At 44.7% G+C, this 11,176-nt stretch overlaps 1 long non-coding RNA gene and 1 other non-coding gene across 2 annotated transcripts; both read right to left on the bottom strand.

Moving 5' to 3' along the window:
* Positions 1–3,001: 3,001 nt before the first annotated feature.
* LOC144105235 (uncharacterized) lies at positions 3,002–8,730 on the bottom strand. Its single transcript, XR_013308728.1, has 3 exons — positions 8,626–8,730; positions 5,882–5,989; positions 3,002–3,242 (listed from the first exon to the last, which is right to left on the bottom strand). It is a non-coding gene; the product is annotated as an uncharacterized LOC144105235 (long non-coding RNA).
* A 2,015-nt stretch (positions 8,731–10,745) lies between these two features.
* On the bottom strand, positions 10,746–10,817 carry TRNAS-GCU (transfer RNA serine (anticodon GCU)). The gene has a single exon. It is a non-coding gene; the product is annotated as a tRNA-Ser (tRNA).
* Between the last annotated feature and the right edge of the window lie 359 nt (positions 10,818–11,176).

Genomic DNA, 11,176 nt, shown 5'->3' on the forward strand with positions numbered 1-11,176 from the left:
TGGGTGCCCAGCGGCACTGGCAATCGCCGGGCCGGGCACTGAGCAGGAATAAGTAATGCCATTGAAACAAATATTGCTTGCCTATTAAGAGTCAATAGAAGGACGGTTGTGCCCAGAACAAGAAAGCGTGCACGAAGAAATGAACCTCGATCCAAAATCAAACGCCAACAAGCGCCAAGAACAAAGGAGTAGTGTCTAAGTAGATAGAAGAAAGTTGTATAGGCAGGTTACCGCCATACGGTTAGCACTGTGTGGCATCCTGAACTGCTCCAGATTCTCTTCGCAATGTTTTGGAACATATTCGTTCAGCGCTTGTCGCTCGCTGCTAAACATATTAATAAAACATTTTCACCTCTTCCACGATCCCTACCCGATTCTATGTCCAGTTGCACAAATCGTGTAAGACCATGTTTCCACCGACTTGACGGAGCTTTAAGTAGCTTTCGACTGAACAAGGTAGACCGACGGTGTTAGTGAGCAATGCCCTTTGCATCTGCTGGCTTTATACCTGTCAGAGTGCTAGAAGTGCACGGTGAATGAAAACCGCGCATACGTTATACGTTAATACGTTATACGTTATACGTTATACGTCGGTATACGTTAAGGCGCAGCGATTGACAACGGAAATCTCAGCTCATGCTGCCTGCAGCTATGTGACACCTACGAGCCCAAGATTTTAGCGTCGTAAAACTCATAAATGCTAATTCAAATCAGCTACAATGAAAGATGCAATTTCGGCGACAAACTTCATTGGGCCTCCGGCAACGTTAGCAGACTTGCCAATTCAAAAGGCTCTCTTATAAAATCCAAACAACTTGCCATCATGAACGCGACCACTCAACTGCGCGACTTAGTGCAGGAATGCAGGGGTCGTATTCTATAAGTAGTCCGTTTTAGAATGGCCATTTTGAGCCCGTCTGGTCCTCTGATATTGGTCACTCAGATGTACCCGCGGCTTTCAAACGTCATTGGAAAGCGACCCAGCCATTTGGTATAAGGCGACGGTACCTCACTATTGGCTGCATATCGCAGCCAGTGTGCGCGCGCGCTCGCTTTCCCATTGGTGCGTTGAAACCCTGCATACTCACTGGCGCCTCCAGAACACAGCTATATCCTTAGCATGCCCGTCTATGTTGTGCTCAGTCGCCCCTCTTTGCTATTTCTAGCGGTTGTGGTTACATACGGCGCATGCGGAACGGCATACGCAGGAGCAGTATAAGCTCTCTTTGAGTGAAAAGGAAGAACTCAAACCCACGACAGGAGACCATCACGAGCCCGATACCTGATGCTGTGGGCAGCCGCTTTCAGCCAGGCTTCTTACCTGCCGTCACGGTCATTGTCGAGCTTTTTATTTATTTGTTTGTTTGTTTGTTTGTTTGTTTGTTTGCCGATTTATATATTGCAAGGTGTCTGCTTGCAGCCATAGGCCTCCGAAAAGAATGCACTCAGAGCAGTGAAAGTGAAAAAAAAACAAAGAAATGAAAATGAAATATATAAAAAAGAGCAATACAGACGATGACAAGGATATTGGATGATAAAAACAACTAACACTCAAAAGGCATTGACTCCCAGTAAGCGCCGCAGATTTCGCTGGAAAGAGTGAAAATCCTGTTAAAATATATCACGACAACATGGTGCCATGTCGTTATGCGTGCACGTCATTCGCACAATGGGGCTCAGATTTAACGGTTACACCTCCTTACGGAGGTTTCTTATACCTTTGACTACTTGACTGTTCGCTTCTTGTTGCAATTATTATTCGACCTGCCAAGAAGGCAAATGACAAAAGTACTAATAGGGTCTTTATTTCCGATGCCCGCGTATCGGCACCCTTACCTTCGTTTTATGAATTCTAGTGTATTGAAGCGAGTTCAAGGAATGTATGCTCAATCATCTGCAAAAACCTTTTTTTTTTAACTCCACACTTCGTGTCTACCCGTCAAAGCATGGCTTTGCGCCAAACGGAGTTTTGTGCCATGGTCGGTGAACTGTCGCCTGTGCGACCTACCAGAGACAATCGACCATTGTTTTATGTGGTGCTGTGATGCAGTGTTTTTCTGGGGTATTCTGCAGAGGACAATCACAGAGGACACTGAGATATCGCCATGCACTATAAGGTTCTTGCCTTTCCTGAAAGACTCCGGGATTCCATGCGATCTGCCGATAGTAATAATATTTGATTTTGGGGGGGAAAGGAAATGGCGAAGTATCTGTCTCATATAATGCTGGACACCGTTTTTACTGTCAGCAGTGACAGCATTTCTGAGAGCAAATACCAGCTGCGTTCCGTATGCCATTACGAAACAAACGGATCAGCCTAATTTTTCTTCAGAAACAACTTAAACATCATCGAGAGAAATTGTTTCCATATTGATCTCATGTTCAAGCCGTGCATTCGAGTAAAGTCCGTGCTCACCGCCAGAGGCACTGACCGCCGCTGTGCCATCACTCGCGCCGAAGGAAGGAAACGTTCAGGCCTTGCTGCTTCGGTTGTACTAGAAAAACACTCTCTTGTCCTCTTTTTTTTTTTAAGGCGATAGCGTTAAAGACCCCCTTCTCCAGAAAATCCGGCATCGGTGTTGTGAGCGAAAAGTACGAGCATGGCTCTGGCAGGTGGTAGCTGGCAGCTGACATGACCTGGCACAGATTGGTCGTAGGGCTGGGCGACGTCACGTGACGTGACCGATTTTGGAGGAGTTGCCTACTCGGGCTTCTCAAATCAGGTGGGACGCTGAGGGGAATCGAACCCTCGAGCACCCTTCCATTTCGCGTCTTGCATGCTCCCCCAAACCACGCACGCATTGTCGTATGGCTTGCCTATGCAGGGCATTATATGGGCGTTAACCCACTAAAGCTATCACGTCATACCCATAAAGCGTAGCTTAAGCGTCTCCTCTAAATTTCTCTCTCTCTTTGCCTGCACTAAGACACGCCTTGATGAAGCATCCAATCAGATGCTCACTTACAGCCTCGGCCAACAAATAAGACATAAATGGGTCAATTCAGGACCATATTGTTTATCAAGCATATAGTTCGCTCTCTTCGAAGTGAAGCCAGCATGCACTTAAAAGTCAGCCTCATGTCCGTGCAGTCTTCACCAAGATCGATTTTTCTTCCTTGGGCTTGTCGACTTGACAAAGGTGACTGAGTATTCTTGGATGGGGCGATCACTTTCTGCACCTTTTATGCCAGCTGAGTAACTGTGTGAAGTTTTGTTCGGGGCAGATGCACTAATGAGAACCCTGAAAGAGAAAACGCAGACGAAGTCAGAGCCTTCTGTTCTGTCTTATATGCAATGTAGGTGAAGGCAGAATCAACGGGAGATTCGCCTTCTCGGATCCCTTTACAGATTGTCGCAGGGGCTTACTGCAATTTACGTCAGTGGCGTTGTTTTGTTTTCGCACTCCAGGCCAGGGAAATGTCAAAATTGTACTTGGCCTGAGTATATTCCTATAAGTGGAAAGGATGACGGCAAAGCTTAGTCAAAAGCCACAATGCTAGCCTTATTACCTTTTCTAGCTTTTCTTGATCTTAACCTACCGGCTCACACACGTCCTAGTTTGCTGAGGAAAAGGAATTATCTATTTTGGTAGCCTTCGTTTTCGCTTCGTCAAGCATTTCTTTTTTCAAACCATTACGGTGTTTATAAAATATGAAGATTTAAATTTTCGAACTATGCTCGATATCAAGCTGTCGCGGTAAATCACAAAGTTTCTTTTTTTTCGGCAGGTGTGAGCGCATTAAAAATTTTTGAGATACGAATCCAATGCGAACAGTTCTCTAAGAATATGAATTCCATATCGAAACATTAATCACAAATAACCTAATGGATAATAGCATTTTTATCCTACAGATCTGAAGGCTTGTATTGTTTGAAAAATGAACCAGCAGGCATTAGCGCCAAGGGCATAGTTATGATCCTTGAGATTGTAGATTGAAATATGTTCCGCGCTTACAAGAACACAGTTATTACTTTTTCATAATTTCAAAACTCCCCACTGCAGTTCCGCGCGCCTGAAATTAAGCGAGTGTAATAATGTCATAATGTTCAATCAAGTAAGAGGAAGTCTGGCAAGCTAAAACCGCAAAGAGAAAGCGCATGTTAGCCCTGTCTATGAGCCGGTCAACGTTTTTGCGACCGCTTGTTCCCTTAAAGGGAGCACAACGTTTAGCACTTAGGGTCAAAATAATACTCGTTCTTTTAACTTTTTTTCTATTTTCAACTGACATCTAATCTATTTAACACAAAACTGCGGCATGCAAGTTATACTCGTTTAATTAAACAGACCAAGGGTAAGGTTCTGCGATTTTTCGGAACGAAGGTTTTATGCAAGAAATACTCGCTTTACAAATGAGCTGTTAATTACGTGGTCAAGTTTCTTCGTTTTTGTTGATTTTGTGAAACTGAAATTCGTTTCACTTCGCGGGTAGAATATACTGTTTATAGCTCATGTATTTTAATTTGTGCGTGCGCAAGGTTCTTCAAATCTGTACATACAAAACTAAAGCTTCATGTGCGCGCCATGCATGCCTCATGTAAACAAGGCACCTATTGTAGCGAATAGAAAGTTCCGGTCAGAGCTATGGTTCCGCCGGATCGAAAAAGGGGGTCCTTGGACGTCGTTGGGTAGAATTGCGTTAACTAAGTTTGTAACAGTTGGCCGGTACGAACATACAGTAGGTCAAAGTACATGAGATAAAATAACAAGCAATCAATCGTATTAAGGGACGCGCAACGTCTCCGGACACTTACCAAAATTTTTTAGGCATTGTGCAGACTGTCCATAAACTTTTGTCTATAAAGTCCGCTGACTTCCTACAGACTAGTCCATAGGCATTACAAATCTTATAGACAGTCTATAGAAATCTATATATTTATGGCCGCACACCTTTAGTAGACCTTTTTATAGACAGGCTATATACTATGAACAGACAAAAGGAAATTTCTATAGGAAGGAAATAAGAGTCTATAAAGTGTCTATAGACCATCTATAGATCATTTCTATAAGGGGAGCAAAGATCACAGGTAGCAATAGGTTGGTTGCTGCCTATATATTATTCGAAATCCTTAGATTCGTGCCTTAAAGAGCTGCCGCTTTCTGGCGACCCTTTCCTCCATCATTAAAAATCCCACTTCTCGAGAAAAACCGCGCGAATCAGTTTCAAACTGAACTGACGAGCCAGAGTTTACCGTTCTCGACCACGGAGAAAAACTCTGCCGTAGGCTTTAATGCTCCTTCCGTTGAGACGACGAGTGATGCTTTTTTAAAAAAGTAGGATTACCACGAAGGGGGAAGGCCACACATCGTGCATCCATCGCCCGTTTAATTTTAGCCGTGAAGTGGAGGCGGCGGGACTGGGCGCCATCAAAGCTGGCGACTCCGTGGTCTTCGCCTTTTTATTGAGCACCATAAAAGCACACGCACCGGGGACACTTATATTGCGAAGTGCTAGAAAATAGTGGAACAGAACAATTGCGAGCGTCTGAGTAAAGATGTGAAGGGTTTAAAATTTTTATGTCTTTCTTTGAGCGAAACTGAACACGTGTGATATAAGCATACATAACACAACTACGCTTCGCGCGCTACTATTATTGCTCCCTCGCATGTATATTTTAGTAAGTTACCTTCTTCTTTACTGAGCTAGTCTCGGAGGCTTTGCTTTCATCTCAGTATTGGTGCAGCCCTAACTAGGTTCTATTTTTTTTGGATGGCCTCGAGCGTAGCAGGCGAGGAGCAGAGGAGGTGGCAGATCGCTAAAGCTTTAAAAAAAATGAAATACCTTTGAGGACCCCTGAACGATGCCGTCACTACGGTCTAATATATTTTGCCAAGCAGAATAAGGCACCTCACTGACAGAGACATACATAGCAAGGACTTACCAGTGCGCCACCTGCACTTGCAGAAGTCACCCTGGCAGAATGATTGAAGCCATGGCTTTCCCATGTACGTCAGCTTGCAATATCGCTCGCATTCCCACGGCACGCACTCTGCATGAGAAACAAATCCGAAAAACAGAGCGCTCTGTTTAGTAAGGGGCACCACAACTTCGATCCTACACTTCTCCGACATTTCCAACGTTCTGCGGGTCATATTTTATACCTGCCATATCCGGACGCCGCAGTTTAATGCAACAGCATTAAAAGCCTCATCGGGGGAAAAAACCTGTCGCCTGTCATAAAATTCGCCCCGTGGCTGGACCGAAGGGACGTCGCAAGACAGGATAATTTCTATAAGGTGGAGGCAAGTGGCGGCTTCAGAGCGGTTAAACCCCATTGGCTGGAGGGGCATGCCTTCACCAAACCGGAAGTTACGTAACTTAGAAGCTGTTGATGCCTCTACCAGAAGTTGTGTGCCTTCCGGTAGAGGCATCAACAGTTTCTAAGCTACGTAACTTCCGGTCTGTTGACACAGGTTCTAATGTTTTCGCATTGCCAACACTTAAGGTAATTAGGTGGTCCTGAGTTTCTTTTCTCACAACGATCGATTGCTGCCTCATGGTCGTTGCAATTGGCTACCTCATCGGCCAGTAATGGTGGCAGGGGATAAATGCGACGTCATGGTCACGTGAGATTCCTGCTCCGAAGTTTAGCACGCGTCTTTGAAACCTAAGAGGATTGTGACATCCTCTCATTTTATGTTCCTTGATAACCTGAACCTGGTAGCCGTTATGGCGACACAGCATGGCATACGCATGGGTGGGCCGTCTCTGGTAAGAGCTGAGCGAGGAATCTTCATCAGTGAAATGCGTTAGTAGAGTGAAATCTTTACTATGATTTTTGCATTTCCATAATTTATGCTTCGTTCGTAAACATTGTCAGTGTAGTGCTGAATAATGTCTCCATATGTGCGGTACTGCGAATGGCTAATAGGAAGGAAAAACTGCGAAAAAATTATGACTCTTGACATTTGTGTTGGAGGTTTGGAACAATTTTTCGCTGCCGCCGTCAGTTGAAGAGCTTGAAAAATTGCATGAAAGCATTTCATTGCGTCATTGTTATTGATTTTATTTAGCTTTCTGCTTTTTAGGCTTCCGTATTTATGTTAATACATTTTGATTTGTAGCTGTTGTCGTGTGTAGTAGTCTCCCCAATTTCACAGCGCGATTATAGTTTTATCGGCTTCTTTTCAGATGTTTACCCAGAAAAATATTCAGCGTAGGCTATAAAAATATTAGCGAACATTTTTTATAGCTTACACTTCTTCCATAGAAAAACGTCTTAAAGGCCGGAATGAGAGATGTTAGAATTACTCTCCCACTGAACTTATCCCTAAGTATAGGAAGAAACCTTTTCATTTTAGAAGGAGGCACAGGTGAAGCAATTGCAATCAGACTAACCGCAAGACAGTCCCACCTAAAAATGCACCACCATCCAGTCTTACGAGCTATTCAAGGGCTTTAAAATCTGACAGGCCTCTAAAATTACACTGTGATTAACAAACCAACTGTAAGGTAGCATGCCTGTGCTACACGCGATTCAGCGAAAGCTGGTTAGATGGTGAATATGCAGCTTAACTGCAGTTTAGCAGGGCGCCGATATCGCCCAGCCCGTGAAGCGCATTTACAAACGGGCAAACCACGAGGCTTAAGAAGACAGAAACTGCACGGCACTTGACAGGCACAGCCCGCTTGTAGCGGGTCGTGTGCAGCGATGAGGTAAGTATTGAGCTGGGGGCTGCAGTGACTTCGCCCTGGTAACTCTGCTCGGTCATAGCGGGCCGTACACATCGCGTTGCCAGGCCGTTGCTCACCTGGACGCGTAACCGAGTTGTCCGTGTTTCGGCCTGTAGTACATGGGCACCCCATCATCAAAACTTTGCCGCACTGGAGCGGACGGTTGTCCTGAGAAATGCTCCTAGCGTTCAACACTTGTCGCGGCAATAGCTTTGCGCATGCTTTGTGCGATTCTCGACATAGCGGATTATGCGTGGTGATTTAGTTTTCCGCATGTAATGGCGCCGCAATCGTTCCACAGTTACAAATCGATACACTCAGCCCGAAATGACCGGCGCAGCTGTTATGAGATTCATTATAGTCGAGTTCTAAGAAATATTAATTGGTAAAATTATATATAAACTAAATGGGCTTCCATGGGCGCTTCCAAGAGAAATAGCAATTTTTTTGTTATGCCCCCTATTTCGTTAAAAGGTGTTTTCTAAACTGAAGGTTTAACCTAATATCACTCGAACAAAGGATACATGCCTCAACGGGCCTACAAGCGATGAATTCGGAACGTGCAATGGGGCGAACGGCGCAAACAGCTGCTGGCCAGACAGTACGCGTTAGTTTTAGCTACCGCTTGCCGCGTATCGCGCCACGCAAGCAGTGGCGGAACACGTGACCATATCAACTCTCTCTGAGGGCGCCAGATGGCGCAACGTTCCCGTCAACAGCACGCCCGCCTCGGCTACCGCGTCAGGACCAATCAGCGCGTGCGCAGTCGCGGTAATCCGTGGCGCTAACGGTACGCGCTATGCTAAAAGCATCTAATGGCGCTAGGAAGAACGGCGTCCCGCCATTCTCCTTTCCTCGTTTCTCCTGCTTGTTACCACGAAGACGCCAACAACGGCGGCACCGTAGAAGCGGGAATAGACAGCTGTCGCTGTAAAAATGCCACCTGCTTACGTTCTTTCCATCCACAGTAGCAGATGCCATCGGTGCAGTTTGACGTGATGCCTATTCTTATGCCATGATCCATCTTGCAGTATTCCGCGCACTTCTGCTCTTCACAATCTGCGAAAACAGCAAGTTTTTAAACAAAGGTAAACTTTTAAAATAGGCTGCACGGAGTGAGCTTGCTTTTAGCGCCGGGGTAATACCGGGTAATTTGTGAGCTTTCACAGGTACAAGCTCTTTAAAAAGCATGCCCAGTAAAGTAGTTGTACCAAAGGACCGGTCTTAATTTTGTTGCACACATAGACGGGTATGAAACTGCTTCTTTTTTTATTTACTTCGTACACGCCATGTGCATTGGCATGGTGGTTACGACGGCATAACTCAGTTCGGGATCGCTCATTTGGGCAAAGTTTCAGAGAAACCACTATTGTTTTAAGTCTAAACAAAAGGTTATGACAAGTTGACGGACACAGCGGCGGTCAACTTCTTACTGGACCAATCGTGGCCCTCAAATACGAAAGGAGCAAGTGCGTCCAGGGTTAAGGATGCGCGCAGTTCCCGGCATGTGTCACTTTAGGACTTTAGTGTTCAGACACTGAAAAAGTTTGAAACAAAGCTATAAACTCCTAGAATTTCATCACTAATTTTTCTTCATCACATAAAAGTGTAGAATATTGGGAGATTCGTTAAGAAAAAAGATAATTAGAGCATAAATAAATTATCTAATTTTACACTTTGTGAATGTCTAAAGGCGATAAAGTTGTGAAAAAATACGCAGGCCAATATTGTTTGTCAAGAGGAAGCATCATTACGAAGACACAAATTTAAGTTTCTTGGGCTTTTAGGCCTCGGCTTGGTATCAATATATATTTGATAGGGCTTCTTGCATCTCTAGCACCTGATACTTAGGTCTTTGATAAATGTGTTGAAAAAACTGTTTTTCTGATAATTCCAGCAATTCAGACATGTTCCAGCAGAAATAAGCATTATTCACATTTTTTGACTCACAGGTGATATGCCTCTCATTACATGGTTGAAGGTGGCACCAAACATTGCAGATAAGGCGCCGATAACGATCCGGAATTGTTGCAAAGCGCTGTGCCCTTTTTATTGATCCTCTCCTCAAATGTAAAAAAAAAACATGAAGAGAGGGGAAGCCCAGACCAGCAACGCTTTGCCATGCTTAACGCCAGTTGAAGATAAATGAAAAGGAGGGAAATGTTCCAAAGAAATGAAAAGTAAGATCAAAGCAGCAAAAAACAAAAGAAAGGTCCAAAATAACAAGAAACAAAATGCACGCCAGAGTCAAAGTCACAGACAAAGTGCAGAGTGCCGTTCACGAGAAAAACAAAGGGAGAGAAAACCAAAGTCACAGTATAGTCACGGTCTCGGTAACAATCACAGACAAAACACAGAGTGCAGGCCACAGCGAAAACCAGGGAAGTAAAACATCACCAAATTAAAACAATACAAATCCAACCATACAGTCAGAACACACATCTCGCATAGTAAACAAACAGAAATAAGGGCTTGGTCAGTCAGCGATGTACAAAGTGTAAAAACGAAAATAAATTTGAATCGCGGCAGTTCGCGATGCTGTGCGATGTCAGTGACCCGTATGCTGTGCGATGTCAGTGCACGTTAAAGATCCCCAGGTGGTCGAAATTATTCCGGAGCCCTCCACTACGGCACCTATTTCTCTCTTTCTTCTTTCTCTCCCTCCTTTATCTCTTCTCTTACGACGCGGTTCAGGTGTCCAACGATATATGAGACAGATACTGCGCAATTTCCTTTACATCAAAAACCAATTATTATTAATATTATTATTCGCGATGAAGATTTTGGAAACCCATCAGCGCGTTCTTCATTCGCAAGATACAGGTGTCTTCTTAATAATAATAATTGGTTTTTGTGTGGAAAGGAAATGGCGCGGTATATGTCTCAAATAATGGCGGACACCTGAACCGCGCCGTAAGGGAAGGGATAAAGGAGGGTGTGAAAGAAGAAAGGAAGAAACGGGTCGTGGTGGAGGGCTCCGGAATAATTTCGACCACCTGGGGATCTTTAACGTGCGCTGACATCACACAGCACACGGGCGCCTTAGCGTTTTGCCTCCATAAAAACGCAGCCGCCGCGGTCGGGTTCGAACCCGGGTACTCCGGATCAGCAGTCGAGCGCCCTAACCACTGAGCCACCGCGGCGGGGACAGGTGTCTTCTTGCGGAGAGTTTTCGAGAACAATGAAGCTAAACGCAACACACTATAAAACTCGCGAGAACTGTGTCAAAAGAATCATCATCGCCAGTTGGGGTTACGTCCGCTTGGAAACATACGCGTCTCGCTTTGATGTTCAATTATCTCTGTTTTGCAGAGTAGTGGATACCTTGCTCTAACTACATAAAGTTGCTTGCAAGACTACCTATAGTTGCCTTCTTTGTTTCTCCAATATGTCGTTTACTATGGTGGCTTCTGCCGCGGCATTAAAATCAAGATACCTCTATTCGTCGCTTTCTCGCCGCTTGAAAAGTGAAGGTTATGTTTCGAGCGTGTATTCAAGAAAA

The sequence above is a fragment of the Amblyomma americanum genome, chromosome 9, assembly GCF_052857255.1.
Source record: "Amblyomma americanum isolate KBUSLIRL-KWMA chromosome 9, ASM5285725v1, whole genome shotgun sequence".
Classification (NCBI taxonomy): Eukaryota; Metazoa; Arthropoda; class Arachnida; order Ixodida; family Ixodidae; genus Amblyomma; species Amblyomma americanum.